At 36.8% G+C, this 26326-nt stretch overlaps 1 long non-coding RNA gene across 3 annotated transcripts in view; it reads left to right on the top strand.

The window, feature by feature from the left end:
* The window catches only part of LOC141513111 (uncharacterized), a 45153-nt gene extending 19095 nt beyond the window's left edge, over positions 1-26058 (top strand). The window contains exons 2-5 of one of the 3 annotated variants that reach the window (XR_012475714.1): positions 15289-15400; positions 23579-23630; positions 23769-23901; positions 24002-26058. This is a non-coding gene — a long non-coding RNA (uncharacterized LOC141513111). Of the gene's footprint in view, positions 1-15288; positions 15401-23578; positions 23902-24001 lie in introns of all 3 variants that reach the window. The other 2 variants (XR_012475715.1, XR_012475713.1) reach the window with 2 other exon arrangements.
* The last annotated feature ends 268 nt before the right edge of the window (positions 26059-26326 follow it).

Here is a 26326-nt window from a genome sequence, read left to right as displayed (position 1 = left end):
CCTTTTTCTCCTCTCCTCTAATCTTATCTTTTCTCATCTCATCACACTCTAGTCTGTATAAGACTTCCTATCTTACATTTCTGGTCATGAAGGTATGAGTCAAAATAATGGCTAATAAAGAAGGAACAGCATAGAGATCTCAAAAGACTTTATTGGGGAGGAGTCAAGGAATGACCTTTGTCCACTTTTAGTAGAAATTATCTGTTTCAAGTACTTTATGTTTAATCTGTTTAATTAATCTGTTTAATTCAAAGAGCAGAAGGTATCTTAAAATTGGAAGGTGGGTTTCCAGAAGGTACCTGAGCAATGAGTCATCAATCTGGGAACCCAGGAAAGTGGGTGGAACTGGTAAACAGAACTGAAAGTGTGTAATCATTCATTGGCCCCAGGATGTGTCTTTGATTCTGGCTCTTTCTGTGAAGAGAGGACCAAAAATCAGCCAGCTGAAGTCAAAACTAAATAATTTTCTTTAACAGTTCCAAATCAACACAGTAAAGGAATGAAGACTTGCAAGTAATGAAGAAAGTAAAATTGGTCCTGAACATTGTTTCTTTCATGCTAACAATTTCAACTACTATTAACAACTGTATGGATGACTCTAAATCTATCTCCAGTCCTATAATCACTTCCATGTATCAGACCTTCATTTGCAACCTCCTATCAAATAGGCATTTTACTTGGATGTCTCAAGTACTCGACTTTTTATCAAGTTATTATTGACTCCTATTCTGTGTCTCTGAAACCATTCACTCTGGATAGAGTGTTAGACTTGGAATCAGGAAAATCTGAAATGAAATCTTTGCTCAAACACTTACTAGCTGTGTGATGATAGACAAGACCTCTAAGACTCAATTTCCTAATCTATAAAATGGGGATAATAATAGAATCTACCTCACAGACTTGTGAGAATCAATCAGCTCTTTTGGTCTACTAACAAAATGTTGGATTCTGAATTGACTTGTTTTATTCAAGTCTCACATGGTATGATTGATTCTCTTCAACTTGTTACAAAAAATTTCCTCTGTGTTATATATTTCCATGTATGATTCAAGTAATTTATTTCTTCTGAATTAAGAACTTATCCAAGTTTATACTAGTGATCAATTTAACAGAATTGTTCATATCTAGTTTATAACTTTAGATAGAAGCTTGGGGTCATAAGACATATTGTTACTTCCATTGCAGAGTATGGGAAACCCTTACTATGTAAATATAAAATAATTTTAAGAGGGAGATAATGCTAACTTTTGGGGACAGTAATGAATGGAACAGGAATGCTTTGTTAAAAAAAATCAAAAGGAAGCACTTGTATAGAACTTTGAAACAAACTAAAGATTCTAAAAGTTAAAGAGATATATTCTCAAACTGGAGAATGAAATATCAGATTGAGGAAGGAACCTATAGTTGAGTTTAACTGACATGCACAGTGAAGAGGGGTAAAGTGAAATAAAGCTGAAACTATAGGTTGAAGCAAGACTGTGGAGGGCTTGCATGCCAAATTAAGGATTCATATTTTATCTTAAAGGCAATAGAAAGCCCATGAAACTTCTTGCGGGGGGGGGGGGGGGTGATAGGTTCAACAGTGTTCTAGGAAGGTTATAGTGAATTAAGAGGATGGCTAGGAGAGGGGAGTCATTTGGGAGGCTATGCCAATAGTCCAGGAGAGAGGATCTCAACTGGGCTAGTAGTTACTAGTAGTAATTACTCATAGTAGTATGTGAATGTAATTAAAAGGAAGGATACAAAAGATGTTGTTAAGGAAGAACTTTACTGGATTTGACAACCGATTAGATAGTTAGGTGGTTAGGTGTCCACAATGACACTGTGACTCTGGAACCTGGGTGACTGGGAAGATGAATATCAATGGAAACAATTTTTGAATTTAACAGAAAAGATTGTGAGTTCTGTTTTGAGTATGTTGAGTTTGAGTTCCTATCAGGATATCCAGCAGGTAATTAGCAATAAGGGAGATTAAGGATTAAAATTTAGATATGGAAAAATCTTCATAAAGATTATTATAATGAGAATAGAACCTTGAGGGACAACCATGCTAAGAAGAAGCAGTTCTACAGAAGACAAAGAGACTGTGTTGTCATGAAAGCCAAAGGAGGAAAGAGTATCCTAGAGAAAAGAATTGAAAGCTACAGAGATGTCAAGGATTAGAACTGAGAGAAGATCAATGTATGTAGTATTTAAGAGAGCAGTGGTAAACAGTTTCAATAAGGTAGGTTGAGGAACCAGATGGCAAAGAAGTGGGAGATGAAGGAGTGGAGGAAACTGCAATAAACTGCTCATTTTAGGAGTTGAAGAATGAAAGGGATGACAGAGCAAGGAAAATACTTTGAAGGGGATAGCAGGATCAAGAAAAGGGAGAAGGGAGGTCTGAAAATATTTATTGTCAACTTCAAAGGAACCAGAAGTTAGGGAGAGATTGAAGATGGCAGAGAGAATGATCAAAAAACAAGATGCCAAAGAAAATGGGAAGAGACGGAATCAAGTAAGAAACTAAAAGGTCTGCCCTTGGCAAGAAGGACATTTCTTTAGATTATAGGTAAAGCAAGAGAGGATGAGTGAAGATGGAGAAAGCTTTTGAGGTTTACTATAAAGGAAATGAGAAAATGGCCAACAGATGATCTTGCTTTACTTTTTCCTTTAAATTTATGTTTATTCAAAACTTAACATGTACCACATAAAATGGCATTTCCATACACCCAGTAAAATGGAAAAAGAGAGTCATATATGAAACTGTAGATCTCTAATATGTTTTGCTTACTTTTTAAAAATTTATTTATTTATTTTGAATTTTACAATTTTTCCCCCAATCTTGCTTCTCTTCCCCCACCCCCCCCCAGAGAAGGCAGTCTGTTAGTCTTTACATTGTTTCCATGGCATACACTGATGTAAGCTGAATGTGATGAAAGAATCATTTCCTTAAGGGAAAAAAAATAAAGTATAAGAGATAGCAAAATTACATAATAAAATAATGGGTTTTTTAAAATTAAAGGTAATAGTCTTTGGTCTTTGTTCAAACTCCACAATTCTTTCTCTGGATACAGATGGTATTATCTATTGCAGATATCCCAAAAATTGTGCCTGATTGTTGCACTGATGTAATGAGCAAGTCCATCAAGGTTGATCATCACCCCCATGTTGCTGTTAGAGTGTACAATGTTCTTTTGGTCCTTCTCATCTTGCTCAGCATCAGTTTATGCAAATCCTTCCAGGCTTCCTTGAATTTCCATGCCTCCTGGTTTCTAATAGAACAATAGTATTCCATAACATACATATACCACAATTTGTTCAGCCATTTCCCAATCAATGGGCATTCACTCAATTTCTAATTTTTTGCCACCACAAACAGGACTATTATGAATATTTTTGTACAAGTGATACTTTACCCTTTTTCATAATCTCTTCAGGGTATAGGTCTAGTAGTGGTATTGCTAGGGAAAAAAGGATATGCATATTTTTGTTGCCCTTTGGGTGTAATTCCAAATTCTACTTAGCTTATTTTTTTAAAGTGTATAGTGGGGGGGGGATGCTAAGTGGTGCAGTGGATAGAGCACTAGCCCTGGAGTCAGGAGTACCTGAGTTCAAATCCAACCTCAGACACTTAATAATGACCTAGCTGTGTGGCCTTGGGCAAGCCATTTGACCCCATTGCCTTGCAAAAATCTTTAAAAAAATAAAGCTATAAAAAAGAGCTATCAATAAAGTACACAGTAAGTTCAATCTATAGCTTCAGAGTTGATTGTGCTTCTTTCTGGACTTCCTTCTGGTCTCTTTGCTCCATTTTTTGAAAAAGATGCCTCAATGAATTTTATTTCTTTTTTCCTTCCCTCTTTCCTTTTTTTTTCTTCCTTCCTTTTTTCCTTCTGCTGCCCTGCCCCATTCCTTCCCCCTCCTTTACCCTCCCTTATGTATGTGTGCCTGGGGGGAGGGAAAGACATCCCCTTTAATATATGCAAAATCAATTAAAAGAAATCCCACACTGACCATTTCTGAAAATGTACCATCTCCTGTATCTACCACTCTCTGTCAAGAGGTGAGTAGCATGCATCATCATCTGTCCTCTGGAATCACATTGCATTCATTGGTCAGAATTCTCGAGTCTTCAAAAACTTCTCTATTTTTTTTATTGTTTTTGTTATAGTATAATTGTTTTCCTGGTTTTCTTCATCTGACTTTTGTAATTTTCTACAGTTGTTCCCAGGTTTCTCTGAAATCATCCATTTTCTAGCATTTTGTAGAGCACAATAAATTGCATTCATAAAGTATAATTTGATTATCCCCCATTCCTCAATAGATGGCTACTTATTTTCTAATTCTTTACTACTGGGAGAGAGAGAGAGAGAGAGAGAGAGAGAGAGAACAACTATCAATATTTTTGAATATTTTCTTTGACCTCTCTTAGGTAGAAGCTTTATAGAAGCTAGCTATATGTGGTGCAGTGAAATAGAACTCTGGACCTCTAGTCAGGAAAAGCTGAGTATAAATTCAGGTTCCGACATCTACTATTTCTGTGACAATTCATTGCCTCCATTTCCTCAAGGTAAATAATAGCACTTACTTTTCAAGGTTATTGAGAGTGAAATGAGATAATGTTTATAAAGAACTTAGCACATGTAATTGTTTTTCAGTTGTTCAGTTGCGTCCAACTCTTCATGACTCCATGACCATTTTATACCAATACTGTTCATGGAATTTTCTTTTTTTTTTTTTTAAAGATTTTATTTATTTTGAGTTTTATAATTTTCCCCCTAATCTTACTTGCCTCCCCCCACCCCCCACAGAAGGCAATTTGCCAGTCTTTACAGTCCATGGAATTTTCTTGACAAAGATATTTGAGTGGTTTGCCAGACTCATTTGACAGATGATGAAACAGAATTAAGTTACTTGCTCAAGGTCACATAGTAAGTGTATGAGGCCAGATTTGAACTCAGGAAGATGAGTCTTTCTGACTTCGGGTCTGTTATTCTATTAGACATGACTAAAAAACAACTTAACAAAAATCACCTAATCTAGGCAATTCTTTAAGAATGAATTCAAGAAAAGATCTAATCTGAATTTGTAGAGAGATTGATTATACTTGAGAATTTCTTATGCCAGTGAAATTCCAGATCTAATCTCTATCTTTTAATATTATAAATAAGAGAAGCAAGATGGCACTGAAGACAGGCTGACCCTGTAATAGGTTAAAATACTGCCTCTGACAAGTTCTCAATTCCCCTAAGCAATTTGGAATTGCAGAGAAGTTGTTGGTCTTCAAAACTTGATGAAATTCCTCATTTGAGCTCCTTACACCAATAAAAATTGCAGAACCTATAAAAAATTTGAAAATTCATTTCAAATTTTGACTTTATAATTTATTTTTACTCATTTTATAGGGTGTTTTTTACTTCTTCCCCTTTGGAGTAGCTAGGTGGTACAGTAAAAAAGAGCACTGGACTGGAGACAAGATAGATGTGAGTATAAATTCAGCCTCAGGTTAACTGTATGACATTAGGCAAGTTATTTAATCTCTGCCTACTTCAGTTTTCTGTAAAATGGGGATCATGACAGTACCTAGGGTTGTTGTAAAGATCAAGTGAGATAAAAATAAGAAATCTCTTAGTACAATGCAAGTGCACAAAGTATGAATATTAGCTATTATTATTACACTGATGTATTGGTTAGTTTTGACTGAACTGGTTTTTTTTCCACCTCTATCACAAGGTATGGCTTGCTTCATAAGAGACAGGGAAGGGATATATCTGAAAATAATTGGAATATAAAAAGAAGAGGTTATCAATGTAAAGAGCTTATTTATATAATATGATAATTTTTAAGTTAATATAATGATATTATTAAGCCTACCCATCCACTAAGAGAACCCCACGTTCAGAGTTGCCACATCCTCTTCAAAGACCAAGTAGTAGTGAAGAAAGTCCCCAGAGGTCCATCTCTTTCAAACTCCTGTCAGGGCTGATTGATTTCTAAGACAGAACTGAGGCAATTGATAACTTCACAGCAGGAAGTCAATTTAACCAGTTTGTCCCGAAGCCAGGAACAGAGCTTCCTTCCCACAATGAGGGAGGAAAAGTTCATCAGACTCAGTCCTAGCAAGGAAGAAAGATCTTTAGGAGGGGACCTGATTGTGCTTACTGCTTCTCTGAGGCAACCCTACATAGTGGACAGATGCCTTGTTTTTAAAGGATTAGGAGAACAAAAAAGCAAAATGATTGGAGCATTCTGCATCTGATGTGGACCTATTATCTAGCACAGTACCTTCATTTGAGGGAACTGAGGCTCCAAGAGATAAATAGCTCAAGGTAGGAAGGTAGCAGGACCAGGATTTAAACCTAAATTCTTGGACTTGAGTTTTAGTGCTATTCCTATTTTACCACACTACTTCCAAAGCAATGGATTTTCTCATACAAATTTTAGAAATAACTTGAAATGCCACAAGAATATTTTCATGAAATTCACAAGCTAGGGGCGGCTAGGTGGTGCAGTGGATAGAACATTGGCCCAGGAGTCAGGAGTACCTGAGTTCAAATGTGACCGACACTTAATGATTTACCTAGTTGTGTGACCTTGGGCAAGCCACTTAACCACAGTGCCTTACAAAAACCTAAAAAAAAAAAAAGGAATTCACAAGCTAGATTTACTTATATCTATGTATATGTGTGTAGAGAGATATTGGAGAAAAATCTTTATCATCTATAGCCATATCTATGTCTATATACCTATGGATATATAAATATATATGTGTATCTAACTATATTCATATACCTATATCTATATATCATTATATATCTATATCTATGTATTCAGTAATTTTTCAGTCATGGTCAACTCTTTGTGACCCCAAATTTTCTTGGCAAAGACACTGAAGTGATTTGCCATTACCTTTTCCAGATCATTTTACAATTGAGGAACTGAGGCAAACACTTAAGTGATTTGCCCAGGGTCAGTGAGTAAGTATTTGGGGTTAGATTTGAACTCGGGAAGATGCAACACTCTATCCACTGGGCCACCTAGATACCCTCATTTTAGTACCAAGTCTTGAACAATACAAGTCTTTAATCAATGTTTGCTTAAATGAGAATAGGACTTTATAATTTAAACAAGTATTTTTGCCTCCCTGATCCTCACAATGATCTCATGATATAGAACAAGCATTATTATTATTATCATCATCATCATCATCCCCATTTCACAGATAAGGTCATTGAGAATCAATGCTTGATTGACTTGGCCAAGATCACAGAGGCAGGGATAGAATTCAAACCCATATGCTTTTTCTATTACACATGAAAACCAGGAAAAAAAATCCGAGCTGAAGCACTAGATCATGTTGTAGAGACTACTTAGGTGGTACAAACAGTGGAAAGATCAGCATATATAAGAAATGGAAATATTTACTGCCTCCTACTTGGAATTTTATAGAGTACATTCACAAGAAAGTAAAAAGGATATACTGGCCTATTGTTTCCTCTTCAATTAATGGATTCAGGGCCTGGTGAATGTAATTGTAAGAAATGGAACAGGGACTGCCTGTTGGGGGCGGGGAGGGGAGGAGTTAGAATGGTAAATTTAGCCAAAGCTATACCTAGGGATTTGTGACTGGGGAGACCCATCTAGGGTACAGGTTGGGAGACAGAGAGGAGATCCACCTAGGAACAGACATCAAAGAGTTTTTTACTTTGAGGAAGGATTTTGTTGAAGAAGGGTTGGGTGGGAAGAGTTATAACAGGTAGTTAATGTTAGGGGTAAAATTCCTGGAGGGAGGGAGGAGGCAGTGAACCCTAGGAATGCTAGGTCTTTTCTATATAAAAATAATAATAACAACAACATCAATAAAGATAGAACATTAATAAAACATTTTAAAGTTTGCAAAGTCTAATAATTCTTTGGGGAGACTGTTGTTCACTTTTATCTGATTCTTTGTGATCCCTTTTGGGATTTTCTTGGCAGAGACACTGAAGTGGGTAACAGGATTAAGAGACTTGTCCAGGGTCCCACAACTGAGGCTGGATTTGAATTTAGTTCTTCTGGACTTTAGATCCTATGTTTTATTCACTTTGACACATAGCTGCCCAAGAGAGATGATAGATATTTAAGAACATTAAACCATGGAACACTATGCGGTTGCTGATGGACCACGTCATCTTCAGCTTAGCTCTACACTATCTGAACTACCCCTTCCCAATCTATCTCTTCTGGTAAAGTGAAGTCATTGCTTAGGTTTATTGTTCTATCAGGGGTCAGCTTCTTCTTTGAGAGGCACTGTAGTCGCTGCAGGAAGCACCTCCCTTTAGGCTGGATACAGGATGTCCCTACCTCATAAACTCACTCTTAGCCATGCATTGAGGCTAGGAACATTCATTTTAGGATTGTTGTTACAGCATTTAGGAAAAGAAACACAAAGTAGAAAAAACATCCATAATTAAAGAGTAATTCTAGGGTAGCCTGAACAAGTACATGACTTCACTGCTTTGAGCATCTAGTTTGTGGAAAAAAGAACAGTTTTTGTTTATCCATTCTGTCATTCCCAGATAGATCATATCTCCCCCAGTCCCATCCCACCCTTCACCCTCCCCCCCCCCAAGTCCAGTGGCTTTCTTTTGCCTCTAGGATAAAAAATTATAATGTTCTGAATGTCAAAAAGGCATTCAAAACCATAACATAGCTCCCTCTTACCTCTCCAGTCTTCTTACATCTTCCTCCTTCCCCTCCCTCAGCTCCCCCCCCACCTCCATATACTCTTCAATCTAGTGACACTGGCCTTCTGGCTGTTCCACAAATAAGACATTCCATGTCTCAACTCTGAGCCTTCTTTCTGGCTGCCCCCTTTGCCTAGAATCCTCTGCTCCAACTACTGACCTCCTTGGCTTCCTTGAAATCCCAATTAAAATCTCACCTTTTATGGGAAGCCTGTTCCAACTTCTCATAATTTCATTGCCTTTTCTCTGTTATTTATTTCCTATTTATCTTATCTCTTACTTTGTATATATATTTTTGCATACCATTTCCCCTCTTCAGACTGTAAGCTTTTTGAAGACAGGGACTATCTTTTGCCTTTTTTGTATCCACAGTGCTTGTAACATAGTAGACACATTAATAAATGTCTATTGGTTGGTTGATGAAATCACTACCTTGTATGAATCCATAGGCAGCTCAAAATTTCATATATGATGATCATCGGGTGACCAGCATGTTGGTGATGAAGCTCTCTTCACGTTTGCTAGTCCTTGTGCTGCATAAACAATGTTTTTGTTTTTATTCCAAGCCTTTCCAAGACGAGAGAGTTTGTACTCATTGGCATAACCATTGAGGATCCAACTGTGCCATGATGTCAGTCATCTTTAGGACTTCTGTGAAAATTTTATAGGGGTGACCTTGACACCAGCATCCTGTTAGTTTAGATTTGATGTTGGAATGAAATGAGTGACTTGTAATTCATTAAGAAGTTAACAAAAGAAGGTTTACTTTGTCCTAGGCTACTCAAAGCTTCTGTAGATGTCTCCATATGCAAACTCATCTAGTCACCAAGGCAAGGTCTGATGGCTTTTGTGGTCTTCAGACACCCACTCAGTCAAAGGGTCCAGACTGTCTACATGGGTACAATTTACTCTCTTTGTTGAACATTTGCAAATGGTGTTCCATGAATGAAGACTCTTTCCTGTTTGCCCAAACTATGTCCCTTTTTCTCAGTCAAAACTTTACTCAAAACTTACCTTTGCCAAGAAACTTTGTAGGAATGACTTGATTTGGGATTGTTCACTGTGCCCACCCACTCTAATCTTGCTAGATCCCTGTGCAGTTAATATTAGCCATATACTCTCTTCTTGTAAAAATTTTTATTTTTAATTGATAGTATAAACCAAGCATTTCTTTAACATATACAATAAAAAAGATGATTGCACATGAAACTACAAATCCACTATGTACAACTTGTTATTCCTTTCAATTTAAATTATCATATAAATTTAATTATCAAATAAATTTTTTCTTGCCCTCCCCTCATCCTCTGTCCTAGAGAAGGCTACCATTAAACACAATTAGGTATTATAAAGGTAAAATTATTCTCTATATACTTCTATTTATCAGTTCTTTCTTTGGATGCAGATAGTATCTTTCTTCATATAAACCCAGACATCTGGTTATAAATCTAGTATCTCTTCTCCTTCAATGTCCATTGCTTGTTTCTCAGAACCAGAAGGGACTTAAAACAGGTAGCAGGACCAGGATTTGGCTATACTTTTAATATAATTCCTTTTTCTGTTTTTTGTTTATACGTAGTGGGTATTTAATAAATTATGTTGATTAATAATAAAAAATAAGTAAAATAAATAATTTTCCAAAAAATTTAAGAGTGTATATGTCTCCTCCATTACACTGGTAACTTCCCCATGAACAGAACCCTATCTTCTATTTCTCTTTACTTTCCTGCTGAGTTGACTCAAGGTAAAATTGTGAAACAGTCACCTTTCTCCTCCTTTCAGTTCAGGTGCTCACTTGAGTCCTGCATTACACTCAGCATGTTCTCTTTGTTTGGTGCCCTATATTTCCTTCTATCATCTAGTCTAGCAAGCAGGCATATCCTTTGGGACCTTCTTACTTTTCCATCCAACCCTCTCCTCCTCTCCCCCACCCAAGAATATTAGAGTTCTATATCATTTGATAGAAGGCAAGAGTCTATTGGTCTAAATGATAACTAATCTGATAATTGTACAAATTAATAAACAAAAGATTTTTACTAAGTTCTTCCTGGATGCAGAGTATTCAATCTTTACTAAAGTGCTCATGATAATGGGCTGAGACCTTGGAACCTTCCTACTCTCAAGCAATAAATTCATTTTAACCCTGTTCTTGCCCCTACTCTTGTCTTCTTCCATGATGGCTTTTGCCATAGGACTTTAGAGGTTGAGACAGGAGAATGGCACAATGATAGGCAGTCTTAGGGTTAATCTTGGGTCTGGCTAGGTCTTGTGACATCCTTCCAGTTCCACCAAATAGTTAAGAGCCTGCTTGGTCTGTCTATAAACAGGGTTCCGCCCATAGTAGGTGCTCTATAACTGTGATATGCTTGACTGACAGAAAGAGGCCAGGTTGTATTTCTTTACAACAGCTGTTCTTTAGGAGGGCATTCAAGTTGAACCACACTTGGATTCATTTTTAAACTAGCCCTGTGTCCCTTTCACTCATGGGAGTCACACTTGAGGACATTGCTCTGGGCTGAGCTGAACTGGGGTTCTACCCCTCCTATAATCAGGAAGTCAGAAAATGGATTATTCATCTGGGTTGCCAGAAAGATAGGAGTTTCCCAACCCTGTTGGACTTAGGGTGTGACTTCTGTGGTCCTGGCCCTGGGTTAAGTGTGGGTCTTAAGCTTTAAAATTGTTAACTGGGTATTTAGTAAGATATTCAATAAAGACTTGTTGATGGATTATTATGTGAAATTTTCTTCTCAATGCTAAGTTACTTCTTTAGAAAGATCTTGAAATGTTTCCAATCCTGGAGGCAAATATGAAAGGATCTAGATTGAAGGACTGTGTCAAAATGGGTTGGGATGGGAATTATTGGTCAGAAATATCATCTTGCTATGAGGAGGAGGCATAGGGAGTCTAGAGGACAGTTTCCTGGGTACATGACCTTTAATCCTCTGTTGCCCATTCTTCCTCAACCTTTTACAAGATTATAGGAGGACATGGTCATCTGACAATCAGAGGTCCTTACTTCCAATCCCACTTCTGCTTTTTACTAGTTATAGGACCTTATGGAAATCACTTCAATTTCCTGGACCCCATTCTTCTTCTCTGCAAGAAAAGGAGAATAGATTAGATGTTTTCTTAAGTCCCTTCTGATTCTGAGAATTCCAATATTAATGGCCTAGGAAACAAGCAATGGACATTGAAGGAGAAAAGATACTAGATTTATAACCAGAGACCTGAGGTGGTTTTTTTTTTTGTTTGTTTGTTTTTGCAAGGCAATGGGGTTAAGTGGCTTGCCCAAGGTCACACAGCTAGGTAATTATTAAGTGTCTGAGATCGGATTTGAACTCAGGTACTCCTGATTCCAGGGCCGGTGCTTTATCCACTGCACCACCTAGACACCCCTATGTCACCTAGCCGCCTCAGGCCTGAGGTTTTAATCTTAGTTGAGTTACTTACTAATTGTGTGACCTTGGACAGGTCATTTTTATTTTCTAGATCTTACTTCCTACATCTAGAAAATAAGGAGTTTAGACTCCATAACAACTGAGATTCCCTTCAGCTCTAAATCTGTGTTTCTTAAAGCAATACTAGGGATTGGGAGGAGGAAGAGAAAGAAGATGACTAAATAATAATAATAACTGTAATGAATAGCTAACTAACATTTATATAGTATATTCTAAGCACTGTGCTAAGCACTTATCTCATTTGATCTTTTTAACAAGCCCAGAAGTAGGAGTTGTTATAATAGTACTCATTTTACAGATGAGGAAACTGAGGCAAGCAAGATTAAGTGACCTGCTTAGGGTCATACAGCTAGTAAGTATCTGAAGCCAAACTTGAATCCAGGTCTTCCTGACTCCAGGTCTGGTGCTCTATCCATGTGTCACCTAGCTGCTCCCAAAAACCAAATAAACAAGATTAATGAAATAAGACATTGTCTAGCTGCTGGCAACAAATTCAGGTTGTCATGAGACCTAGATACCCTGCATCCAAGATAATATGGTCACTAAGCTAGTCAGTAATTTTTAAGGGGGGGGAACTCACTCAAACATGAAAAACACGAGAGATGGCACAGAAATATAAATGAGCAAATGTCTATTTTTTGATGAAGAGAAAGAAGGTGGATTCTTTCTATACAAGTGAGCTTGTTTAATCCTTGGTAAAATCCTGGCAGGCATTGTTAAAAGGGATGGTTTGTGAATACTTAGAAAAAGAATTAGTGATCATTGAGTCATCATAAACTGGATTGGTTTTGCTGAACTGTTTTTATCCTCTTTATTTTAAAAATTCTTTGTTATAGGTTTAGCACAGGCCCTGAACTCTTACAATCCCTACTTGTTCTAACAGGTTGGGTTCCCAAAGGGCAAAATGACTACTGTTTTTAGGGGTAATCCTGAAAGATTAAGGTTTCTGTAGGGAATGTACTGCCCCTGATTTATATATTCATTTGGGATGTCTAAACATATAGCCAGACTATTTGAAGAGATATTTTTTAATTGTATTTTTTAATTACATGTAAAGGTAATTTTTAACATTCATTTTTATAAGATTTTGAGTTCCAAATTTTTCTCCCTTCCTCTTTCTCCTCTCTCCTTCTTAAGACAATAAGCAATTTAAAAGAGGTTTTATATCTATATAACCATCTATCTGTCTGTCTATCTATCTATCCAAGCATGTAAAATGTATTTCCATTTTAGTCATGTTGTGAAAGAACAAAAGGAAAAAAATATGAAAAAATAAAGTGAAAATAGCTTTGATCTGCAATCAGACTCCATTAGTTTTTCTTCTGGAGATGAATCTATTTCTATCATGATGATCTTCTATTATGATGAAAACCATAACATCAGGGAGGTGTTGCCATGTCAAGCATGTGAACTGGATTTGAGTGACAGGGTTCTGTGCTAAGTCACCAGCCTCACTTTCTCCTCCAAAACCATCTGAATCCTGTGGCCTGATATGACAGATGACTGGAAATGGCCCTGAATGCAAGGCAATCAGGATTAAGTGACTTGTCCAAGGTCACACAACTAGTGAGTACCAAGTTTCTGAGACTGGATTTGAATTCCTGTCCTCCTGACTCTAAAGCATCCACTATACCATCTAAATTCATTTTGAAAGTCAGGACCTAAGACTTGGCTCTTTGTATGGATCCAGGATGTTTCTCCATCAATGTAGAACACAATAAGAACCCTTTACCTTATTATAGGTGATTTTTTTTCTACTAAGTTCTCCATGAAGGATGCATTCAATCTTCTAACTTATCTTTTAACAAACTTACCTTCCTTAGACAAAAAGAGAAAAAGGGAAACATCCCAGGTATGTTAGTATGAGCATGGATGGTGAGGCAGGAATGTGGACAACATGAAAAGAACAGGTTGTATTGATTCCTTGAGCTATTTAGCATATTAAGTTAGAGGTGTGTCCTCCCCTGCCTTCTTTGCAAAGGTAAAGGACTACTAATGAGGAATACTACACAAAAAGTCAGACTTGCTTCATAAGCTGGCTAGTTGAACTGTTCCCCTCTTCTCTGTTGATATTCGTTATAAGGGACAGTTCCCTAGAAAGGGGGATACTTTGGGATATATAAATGACCTAAAAGCAAAAATTTCTATCATGAACATTTTGGAATTGTGTTGGATCATTGTATTGCTGGGGAAAGCTAAATCATTCATAGTTGATCATCATACAATGTTGTTATTACTATACACAATGTTCTGGTTCTGCTTACTTCATTCAGCTTTAGTTTATGTATGTCTTTACAGGTTTTTCTGAAATCTAACTACTCATCATTTCTTATGGAACATAAGAACATTCCTCTATATTCATATACCCACAATTTGCTCAGTCATTCTCCAATTTACGTGCATCCTCTCAATTTCCAGATCTTTGCCATCACAAAAAGAACTGCAATAAATATATTTGCACATGTAAATCCTTTTTCCTTTTTTTGTGATCTCTTTGGAATACAAACCTATTAGGGGTATTGCTGAATCAAAAAGTATGCATGATTTGATTGTTCTTTGGGCACATTTCCAAACTGCACTCCAGAATGGTTGGATCAGTCCACAACTCCACCAACAATACAATAGTATTAATTTTCCCACATCTTCTCCAACATTTATCATTTTCCTTTTCTGTCTTATTAGTCACTCTGATAGATGGGAGGTGGTACCTCAGAATTGTTTTAGTTAACAAATATTGTTAGCATTTTTAATGTGATTATAGATAGCTTTGATTTCTTCATCTGAAAGCTACCTGTTCATATCCTTTGACCATTTATCAGTTGAGTAATGACTTGAATTCTTAGATTTGACTCAGTTCTCTATAAATATGAAAAATAAGGTCAGGATCTGTCATTTGCTATAAAAAAAATTATTTCCTCAACTTTCTGCTTTCCTTCTAATCTTGGTTGCACTGGTTTTGTTTATGCAAAAACTTTTTTTTTGTTGTTTTTGGAAGACAATAGGATTAAGTGACTATATCTGAGGCTGGATTTTCACTCAGGTCCTTTTGACTCCAACACAGGTGGTTTATACACTGTTTAATCTAGCTGCCCCCAGATGAATTTTGTTATTATTTTTTCTAGCTCTATAAAATTGAGGAAAGATGCTGATGGATATCTCTGGAATCTTGCCCTCCACCTCCTTTTAAAGAGAGACTTTGATTCTTGCCTGGAAGAGAGCAGAAGAAACTTCAAGGTGACTATTACATTTATCTAGACTAGTAAATATTGCTGATCTAGAGAAACATTTTTTAGCTTCAAAAGCTACAAAGTTGGGGGTGGCTAGGTGGTGTAGTGGATAAAGCACCGGCCTTGGAGTCAGGAGTACCTGGGTTCAAATCCGGTCTCAGACACTTAATAATTACCTAGCTGTGTGGCCTTGGGCAAGCCACTTAACCCCATTTGCATTGCAAAAAACTAAAAAAAAAAAAGCTACAAAGTCACTAGCTTCCAAGGAAGAGAGCACTTTGAGCTTATACTCATAGATGTGCCCTTTCCACCAAATTTTAATTTCACAAAAGACCATCTTAATAGTGTTATTATTGTTCTGTTGAGTCCAACCCTTTTCTTGGCAGAGATATTTGGAATGGTTGCATTTTCTTTTCTAGTTCATTTTATAGATGTGGAAACGGAGGGGGTTAAGTGACTTACCCAGGGTCAAACAGCTAATATGTTTCTGATGTTTGAATTCATTAAGATGAACATTCCTGACTTCAGGCCTGGCATTCTATTTCCTGTGCCCCTAGTTACCCAATCACAAGTAGCAAGTAGCTAGTAAACCCATTTATCAAGCAGAAAGCAAATAGAAATCAGAAAAGTTCTACAGATTACAACACACCAGAATATACAGAGTGAACAAGCTCTTTAGATGAGAACAAACAGAACTCTTGCTCAATCAAGAAAGAGGCCCTGATCACATCCAAGGGGAAATTCCTCAACATCTGTAGTGGGCAAATTGCAAACCAAGTCCATACTGAAGAACTGACTTCCCCCTTATTATTTGTTATTTTCCAAAGTCCCTTTTCTCTTTTTTCTAAGAGTCTCTTCCCAAAAAGCATCTGATATCATGTGTGTCTCTCTTAAAGAAGGAATGAAGAATGTGTTACTTCTCTGATGTTCTCATACCAACTCCTTCTCTCTGAAGTCATGCACTGTTAAATTATCATTTACTCTTATTATCAATTAGTATAGTATTCTGCAAAATTCTCTATTCTTGAAGTTTGTGTTAAATTTCTAATATTAATACTCATGAAATGTCCTATATCTTCTCACAAAAATCAATGAATTGCCACCTTCCCAAAATCACTTATCCAGTTGAAATCAATTAGTTTTTACAAAGGTGTATTTACTGAAAAAAATGTGACAAGAACTGAAGTTCAAAAATTTCTCTATCCCAAACTAAGGTGTACAACTATCCAGTTGCCAGGGAAGAATGGAATCAAACTTAAAACAGTTTCTTTATATATCTTTCCTAACACTGGGGTGGTATTTCCCTATAAGGAGTCCCTACTAAATTCACTTCTTGTGTGCCATGTATCCAATGGTTGGGTAATTCTTTTACTTATGGGATTCACATCTTGTCTGCCAAGTAAGTTCACTGCTAGGCTAGGTCAAGCAGGTCATTCCTCAGCATTTGCCTCTCATTCAATGAATGAATGCGTAAAGCATTTATTAATTGTTTACTATGAGAAAAGAGCTGTGCTAAACTCTGAAATACAAGTAGAAAAGTAAAATAATTTCTTCTCTCAAGAAGCTCACATTCTAATGAGGGGATCTCATTAAAGGTTTCAGCTGTAAATCAAATGGAAAATTTCCATGATCCTTAATGGTACAACAGGAAAGCAGATGGTAATGCCTCTTTTTAAATGTCATTTCCACTGATTAACAATTTCTGATGTTGAACCATTTGATAATGCCAAGAATATTGGACAAGACATCTTGGATGCAAGAATTTTATTTTCTTTATCTTTAGCAATTATGGTGGTATCAACTATGGTGGTTGCAGCTGTAGGAGCAATTGCCAGGTTGCATCCCTACAAAACCTGCTTCCCAAGATGATGGCTCAGGACCCTAGGCTATTTACATTGGTATCTGAGAGAATATGGTGGTCAAGGTGGCAATGATGGGTTGTATTTCACATTTCCCAGATACACTAATCTTAGACAGCCTTGAACCTCTCCTAGGAAACTCATCATTGGAAAACCTCACAAGGCTGAAGATTGAATCTGCCTGGTACCTATATATCATCAGTATCCTTTGACCCTCTGATTGCACTTGAATGGAGGATAGGGATTTATTTAAAGAGAAGGCTTAGCCTATTATTTTCTATCCATTTCCCTTCAGCTACACTACTTTTGGAGTTGCTGGTTGCTGAAGGGCCCTTTAATGGTCGATGATCTTCAACCTTTGGAAGCTCATGAGACTTTAACTGGTCTGTTCTATCTCTGATATTTATTTATCTAATATCAGGAAAGAATATACACAAAAGATCCAAAGGAAACAGTGATGACATGTAATCATGACCACATGGCTAGGTGGAAGAGAGGTCTGAATGCCCCTCCCTACCCCACCTGGATGTCTATAGCATTTTCTTTGCTTGCCACCAGAGAAGACAGAACTTGAGTTTGTCCACTCAAGATTTTTGCAGGCACATTCAGTTTCAACTCAGCAGTCCAATAAAAACCTTTTTATCCCTTCATGGTAAGCTGACAGGAAACATTCAGAGGATGTCTGCTCCTACTTGGAAGCAGAAAAGGAAATGGCCCTTCTATCACACATTTCCTAAAGCAGACTCACTAAGCCTACATGTGGATTGGCAGGTAGCAGAGCCAGGAGTGTTATAAAGATGTGAACACTCATTGGTCAGTCTCCCCATAACAGAAGAAGTGGTTCACTAGGCAGAGGAGAAAAAAGGGATATATTTGAAAATGATGGTGATACAAAAGCAAAAGCTATCAATAAAAATTTTAACAAATACATCAGGAGAACCTATGTTTTTTTAAATAATCATGAATAAATCATGTGAACTAGAAACAATTAAAGCCTAGCCAAGTGTTTTATGAATCTAAGAATATAAATTACCAGAAGACAGATTCTGTTAGACAAGAAATGTTGGAAAAACTAGAAAGCAATTGGGACAGAAGTAAAGTTTATACCATCATCTTGATGTCCTTTTAAGAGGGAGCTTAGCTTAGTAGATAGGGCATCAGACCTTGGCATCAGAAAGACTGAAATTCAAATTCTGACTCATATATTTACTAGCTGTGTAACCCTGGGGAAGTCACCTGAATCTTAGTTTCCTTATTTGTAAACTGAGGATAATAATACTACCTATCTTACAGGATTTCTAAAAACTTCATAAACCTTAAAGTATCTTATAAATATGAGCTATTATTGTCTTATACCATGAGACAATAAAATACAAATGGATATTTGCCAAGAATATAAAAGGTCACAAAAAATTACAGTAGTACAGAAGGAGAAACCTTTTATAACTTTGATTAGAAGAAAAATTATTGTTTCAAAAATATTTTATTTTTATTAACACTTTTTATGTCAATTCATTTTTAAGATTTCTTTTTTTTCCCTGAATTTAACAATGAATTTAAATGAAATGGGCATTTCAATGCATATAGAAGAACACAAAAAGAGGATTCTATATAAAACTGCAAATCACTATTATGTCATATTTATTTCTGAGCATATCTTTCTCCTTACTATACCTTATGAATCATAATATTGTTAAGAGAGGGTGGAATACTCATCAAAACTAACCAACACTTTCAGGTCCAAAAATATACTCAATAATCTTCTATTCCTACAATAAACAGAATTAGTACATTTTCCCTGGGACCATACTTGATCATTATAACAGTCCCATGCTCAGGTTTTTTTTTTCCATTTTTGTTGTGTTAACCATTATATTACTGTGTGCCTAGTTCTATTTTCTTCATTCTTCATTATGTTAATCTTTCTATGCTTCTTTGAATTCTTCATATTCATAATTCTTATCCTCATGAATTACAATTTGTTTAAATAATTCCCAATTGATGAACACCTAGTTTCTTTCCAGTTCTTTGCAACCACAAAAGTGCTGCTATGAATACTGTAGTATATGTGGTTTGGGACTTTTCTTCTAGCAACAACATATTATTGTTTCTCTCTTTCCTCCAATTCCTCCAAAATTGACTACAGCTAGGTTCCAAACTGCAAATAATCAATACTATGAAATGAAAACATTATTCAAATTTTCATTGCATAATTCCATTGGACTATAAGCAATTATCATATTTTATATATAAATAACTGAGTAGAGTGAACTGAAATAATGTGGTCACTTCTTGGAATTCCCATTAATTGGAATCCAGGCCATTTTTTGATCAGCTGTGTGAAACCTTAAGGTTGTTTTAATTTGCATTTATTTTTATTGTTAGTGTTTTAAAACCATTTTTCATGTGTCTATTAATAAGTGACATCTCTTCTTTAGAAAACTGTCCATATCCTTAGACTACTTTTTCAATGAGAAATGGTTGTTAGATATTGGCATTATATCTTATCAGAACCTTATCCAAGACTTTGAATGCAAAGATTTTTCCCCCCAATGGACAGTTTCCTTCTTATCCTTGCTGAACTGATTTTATTCTTGAAAAAGCACTTTAAATTTCATGTAATTGAAATTATTCCATTTTGTTTTTTATGATCACCCCTGACCTTTGTTCTCCCGAGAAAGTTGCTCTAGATGACTTCTATGGTTTCTGTTAATTGTACATCAATGATCTCATAACTCTATTAGAAAAGCGATTAAATTGGTCAAAAAGAATTCGAATTACTAAGAGCTATTAAGTTCTTACTACAGGCACTAAGCTAAGTACTGGAGATCCAAAGAGAAAACAAAAATGGTCATTGCCTCTAAAAGCTGAAGTTGTAATGGGAGAGATATCATCTGTATAAATTTGCAAATACTAGATACTGAAGAAAAGGTTCAAGGTAACTCATAATGAAAGTCAATAGTAGCTGGGAGAAATAGGAAAAACCCAAAAAAGATGGAATTTGATTTGAAGACAGAATCAGTTCATTAACTAGCATTTATTAAGTACCTATTATTTGTCAGTCATTGTGCTAAATTCTGAGAATACAAAGAAAGGTCAAAAAACAAAACAAAAAAAGTCCCTGCTCTCAAGGAGTTCAAAGTCTAATGGGGGAGACAAAATGCAAACAGCTCTGCGTGACTCATGAAATAAAATAAAATAGCAGTAAATGTTAAGTCCTATATCTGAGGTATAAAAAACAATTGTATAAGTGTAAAGAGTTCTTTACTATTTCCCCTCTCTATGAGTACTTTTCTCCTCTTCTTGCACCCATTGCCTTATGTGAAAGACATGAGATTTTTGAATTTTCCTCTGACAAAAGAAAGAGATAGGGATATGCCTGAGGAATGACACAAAACAAACTTTTTCTATTGTAAGATGAGACGTGGGAGAAAATTTTCATAATTTGTTTGAAAAATGACCTGAGATTTATAATGGATTTTAAACTCAAAATGAGTCAATAGAATGACATAACATTCCCTCACCCCCCCCCCCAAAATAGTGTGGACCTTGGTCAGATTACTAAAACTACAGTGACTAAGGAACAAAAAGTTGCCTTAAGTACACAACATCACTAGTATTATGTTAAATTCTAGGCTCCACATTTTAGCAAGAGATTGGAGCATGAGGGGCTTGGAAGTCATTGCTTTATGAAGATTAGCTAGAGACATTGGAGATATTAGGTCTAGGGAGAAAAAAGACTTTTACAAGATATAATAGTTGTATTCAAGGATCTGAAGGAGTGTTATGTGGAAGAGCAATTACATTTATGACTTTAGGGAAGACAACTAGGAGCAATGAAGAGGAGTTGCAAAGAGATTGATTTCATATTCATGTAAAGAAAAATTTCATAGCACTTAAAGATGACTAAACATTGAATGAGCTGTTATATTAAGTCATGAATTCCCCAACACTGGAGATCTTTAAGTAGAAGTTATTTAACCACTTATTGGAAATGGTGTAGAAGGAATTTCCCCTTGGGTAAAGGTTGAAGTAGATAGCCCATAGGGAGGCTTCACGTTGTAAGATTCTATAATAAATTAAACTGTGGGAATAAGTCAACCAGACTAGGGATAGAGAGAGCTAGATAGAGACAGACAGAAAGAGACAGAGATAGAGAAAGAGACAGAGGGAGACAGAGATAGAGACAAAGACAAAGTGATAGAGAAAGAAAAAAAGGAGAGAGACAGAGACAGAGTGATTAATAATTATGCCCACAGAAAATCACCTTGAAGATCTGTTTTTTTCTGGAGGAAAAACATTATCTAGATGTGCATCTTAGTCCTTGCTTCTCTAACTTCAATTCCAATTCTTTCAATCCCTCAAAGAATTTTTTTTCCTATAAGGAACCTGTGATGGAGTTGAACAGATTTTTAAAAAATAATTCATAAGTTCTATTCCCAAGCATTTCTGAAGGGAATGAGATCATGAATCATTAGCTGCATATCCTATTCTGAGAAAAAACTGATGTGCAGAAAAATCAGTGAGTAATTTATACTGAGTTTCTCAGGTCCTGTGCCATCTCCAACTCTTAACTGTGTTGGCATCAGACTAGTGCTTATTAAGTGTTCATCAGAATGTAGTAGTCAAAAGTCAATAGTTGATAAACATTAGTTGAAAGCCTACTTTGTGCCGCCCTGGAGTCAGGAGTACCTGGGTTCAAATCTGGTCTCAGACTCTTAATAATTACCTAGCTGTGTGGCCTTGGGCAAGCCACTTAACCCCATTTGCCTTGCAAAAACCTAAAAAAAAAAAAAGCCTACTTTGTGCTAGGAGCTGAGTTAAGTACTGGAGATATAATTAAGGAAAAGAAAGACAATCCTTATGCTCAGAGTTTGCAATCTAATGAGAGAAGACAATACACAAAAGGAGGCAGAAAAAGCAGGTAAGGCAGAGGACCTGGCTTGATGTTCAGGAAGTTGAAACCAAGCAAAACAACCATTAGAAGAGGAGGAGCTGCACACCTCTCAGACTGGCCAATATGACCAGAAAGGACAATGATCAGTGTTGGAAGGGATGAGGGAAATCTGGGGCACTCATACATTGTTGGTGGAGTTGTGAGCTCATCCAACCTTTCTGGAGAGCAATTTGGGATTATACCCAAAGGGCAACAAAAAATGTGCATACCCTTCGACCCAGGAATACCACTACTGGGTCCATACCCTGAGGAGATGATGAAAAAGGGTAAAAACATCACTTGTACAAAAGTATTTATAGCAGCCCTGTTTGTAGTGGCAAAAAAAAAAAAATGGAAATTAAGTGAATGTCCTTCAATTGGGGAATATACTACAAACTGTAGTATATGTATGTCATGGAACACTATTGTTCTATTAGAAACCAGGGGAGATGGGAATTCAGGGAAAACTGGAAGAATTTGCATGAACTGATGCTGAGTGAGATGAGCAAAACCAGAAAAACATTGAACACCCTAACAGCAACATGGGGTGACGATCAATCTTGATGGACTTGCTCATCCCTTCAGTGCAACAACCAGGGACAATTTGGGGCTGTCTGCAATGGAGAATACCATCTGTATTCAGAGAAAGAATTATGGACTTTGAACAAAGACCAAAGACTATTACCATCAAATTAGGGGGAAAAAAAGTTATATTATTATGTAAGTTTACTATCTCATACTTTATTTTTCTTCCTTAAGGATATGATTTCTCTGTCATCACATTCAGCTGAGATCACTGTATACCATGGAAACAATGTAAAGACTAACAGAATGCCTTCTGTGGGGGCTGTGGGGAGGGAAGCAAGAATGGGGGAAAATTTGTAAAACTCAAAATAAATAAAATCTTTCTTAAAAAAAGAAAAGAAAAGGAAGAGCTGGATATTCTTAGCCCTCTATAAAAGGAAGCTTTAGACATTGCTGTTGTTTTTGCTCTATTCTTCTTCCTCAGTCATCCTATCAGATGGAGAAGCAACTGAGGGTACTAAGGAGATATTGAGTATCATAACTGAAGTATTCTCCTTGACAATGATGAAAAGCATGAAGTTCTTAGAGTTGGAATTAAGCAGCACAGAGGGTGGTAAATGATTGGTGTGTTCTCTGTGACTTGTCTATTCTTTCTATACAAAGATGATGCTCTTGGACCTTCGTGGGTGGGGTGTGTGGTTTGAATTGGTTTTTGTCAGAATGAAGGTGAGACAAACTGGTTCTCACCACCCACCCTCCAACCCTGACTGCATGGAAATGAAGAAGCTTAATGCTAGCATACACACTCATACTCAAATTATACCAATTTTTCATTAAGTTCTCCATCTTCCCTTTTTCCAAGCAGCACTCCACCCTTTGCTGTTCCATGAAGCCTTACCAGACCAATTGGAAGAGAGGTAGGAATTCTGCCTGCAGAAATAATTTCTATTTCAACACTCAACACTCCTCCTCTTCACTAGTTGGCCCCAAGGAGCACTTCCCCCTTGCTGTTACAGAAGAACCATCTGTCTATTTTCATACTTTATGTCTAACAGAATGGTGTCTCACAGAATCCTTCTGAGTATGCAGGGGCGTGAAATTGCCTGAACTGGCAAGAGGATAGATCTACCTACCATACCACCCCTGAATCCACTAGGCCAGAAGGGGCAGCCCCTGTCTTGGAACACTGTGAGTTATCTGAAGCATATTTAACCCCAAATTGGTTGCTTTCTCCCAAGTTTGCTTTTGGATTACATCTTTTAATTATTCATGTTGTTCTTTCCATTAGTGTGGACTAGAATGGGAAATTTTCACTTGAAGCTGGAGACCCAGAATCCAAGGACTACAGTGTACCAAGGGAAATAATATTTCAGGGAATTGTTACCTTGCAGTGGAAGAGGAGCATGAGTGATGCTATGTGGGAGAAAATGCCATCCATGTGAACAGGGGTGTTAATTTCAGCGTTAGCAAGCGCTGACTCAACCTTCCCGCTCCTTGCCATCCCAGTGTTATGTGCCAATGTGACAGAGCCGGGCATCTTCCCAAGGCAGAGTCGCCCAACTTGCCCAGGGAGCTCATTAATCCTCATTAAGGCACCGATTACCTTACACCAACCCAAGCACCCAGTGGGCATGAATGCAGGGCTGAGGTTCCCATACCAGGAGTGTGGGGGTTGAATTTTGCCTACCTTCATGGACTCCAGACTTACAGCCAATGAAATCTGGGATAACATGGTCTAGTGAAGGAAAGTCAAGAGAAAATGGAGGTAGCAGCATGGGCAAGAAGCAGCAGCAGGTTCCTTGGCACTTGGCCTAAGGCTATTACCACACCTAGTGCATCTTGGTGTACTCCTGTGTGGGGGTGAGTTGTGGACCATGTCCACACTTGTAGGTCTGTTGGTATGAACCCTGAAGAATGATCAAGGAGAGAAATGCAGAGAGATCAGAGTGTTAGCATAGTGATGAGCACATAGTAGGAGATTAATAAATGTTAATTAGTTAATTGACTGGCTTATAGATTTATTAAGACTTTGCTCCTTTATTTAGTAATGCTGAGTTCTTACTATGTGAAAAAAAATCTGTCTATTTAGTAGTAAACTTTGGGAAGATATACAAAACATGAGATATTCTCTTTCTTGGAAAACTCAACCTAATGGAGAAAGCATGGCTCTGGACTTTGAGAGATTCTAATTTAATGGGAGAAACATAGACAAGGGCTTAAGAGGAAGTAACTAATCTAATTGAGGCAATAAAATACTTACAAATAAAAAATATACAATAAAGATGATGGAATAAAGACAGGGACTCACCTGAGCTCTCCCAAATTCCCCTCCAAAAACTTTACAATAATTCCTCAAAACAAATTTTGGAGCAACAGAACCAATAAAAGGATGGGTGAAACAATTTTCCAGCCTGATACAGCTTAGAAGGTTAGCATGGAAATTTGTTTCACTGGGGTGAGAGTAGAGTACAGTTCAAAAATCAGCAGCAGGCCTTGGAGGTGATTGCAGCAGTAACTTCCAAACCTCTAAATCCGCAGATAGTAAAGAAGATTATTGAAGACCCTTTGTTGGCTGGGTGTAGGATTCTATTGCATTATTCATACACAATTCTGAGTTTCAGAGTAAGGAGGAGCACTAGAAAAAGTAGGGACTCTGGTCATAGTTCCAGAGAAGAATGCTTGTGGCTGCTCATAGACCAGAACATAGATTCTTCTTGGATCATACTACCTTGGAAGAAATGAAAACCTCACAGATCCCAGACCTAGCTTTGAAAACAGAAGTACAGGAGTTGGCTAGGTGGCACAGTGGATAAAGCACCTGCCCTGGAGTCAGGAGTACCTGGATTCAAATCCAGTCTCAGACACTTAATAATTACCTAGTTGTGTGGCCTTGGGCAAGACACTTAACCCCATTTGCCTTGCAAAAAAAAACCTAAAAAAAAAGAAAAGAAAACAGAAGTACAAAATCTGAAGCTTGAAACATTGTTCTCTCCTGGAAGAGGAGCCTATCTTTAATATAAAATTAAAAGTCAAGAAATAGACTGGAAAAGTGAGTAAGCAACAAAAACAAAAAAGAATCAGATGAAAGAAGGTCTCTATGCTGACGGGGAAGGTAAAATACAAATTTACAAGAAGACAACAAAGCCAAAACAGTTACATGCAAAATCTCAAAAAAATGTAAATTGGTCTGAGATCCCAAAATAATTCCTTGAACAGCTCAATAAAAGATTTTCAAAAATCAAATAAAAACAGTAGAGTAAAAATTCGGAAAAGGAGTGAGAGTGATATCCAAAAATCATGAAAAAAAGAGTCAATAGTTTGGTAAAGAAAGAACAAAACAAATATTGAAAAAAATAACATCTTAAAGAATAAGATAAGCCAAATAATAAAAGAGGCACAAAAATGTCCACTGGAGAAGAATTCCTTAAAAGGTAGAATTGACCAAATGGCAAAGAATGTACAAATGCTTAATTCAAAAAAATTCCTTTAAAATTAAAATTAGGGGGCAGCTAGGTGATGCAGTAGATAGAGCACCGACCCTGGAATCAGGAGTACCTGAATTCAAATCCTACCTCAGACACTTAATAAATACCTAGCTGTGTGGCCTTGGGCA

Source organism: Macrotis lagotis, chromosome 2, assembly GCF_037893015.1.
Source record: "Macrotis lagotis isolate mMagLag1 chromosome 2, bilby.v1.9.chrom.fasta, whole genome shotgun sequence".
In the NCBI taxonomy this organism is placed as follows: domain Eukaryota; kingdom Metazoa; phylum Chordata; class Mammalia; order Peramelemorphia; family Peramelidae; genus Macrotis; species Macrotis lagotis.
This window is presented reverse-complemented; position numbering and strand designations above follow the sequence as displayed.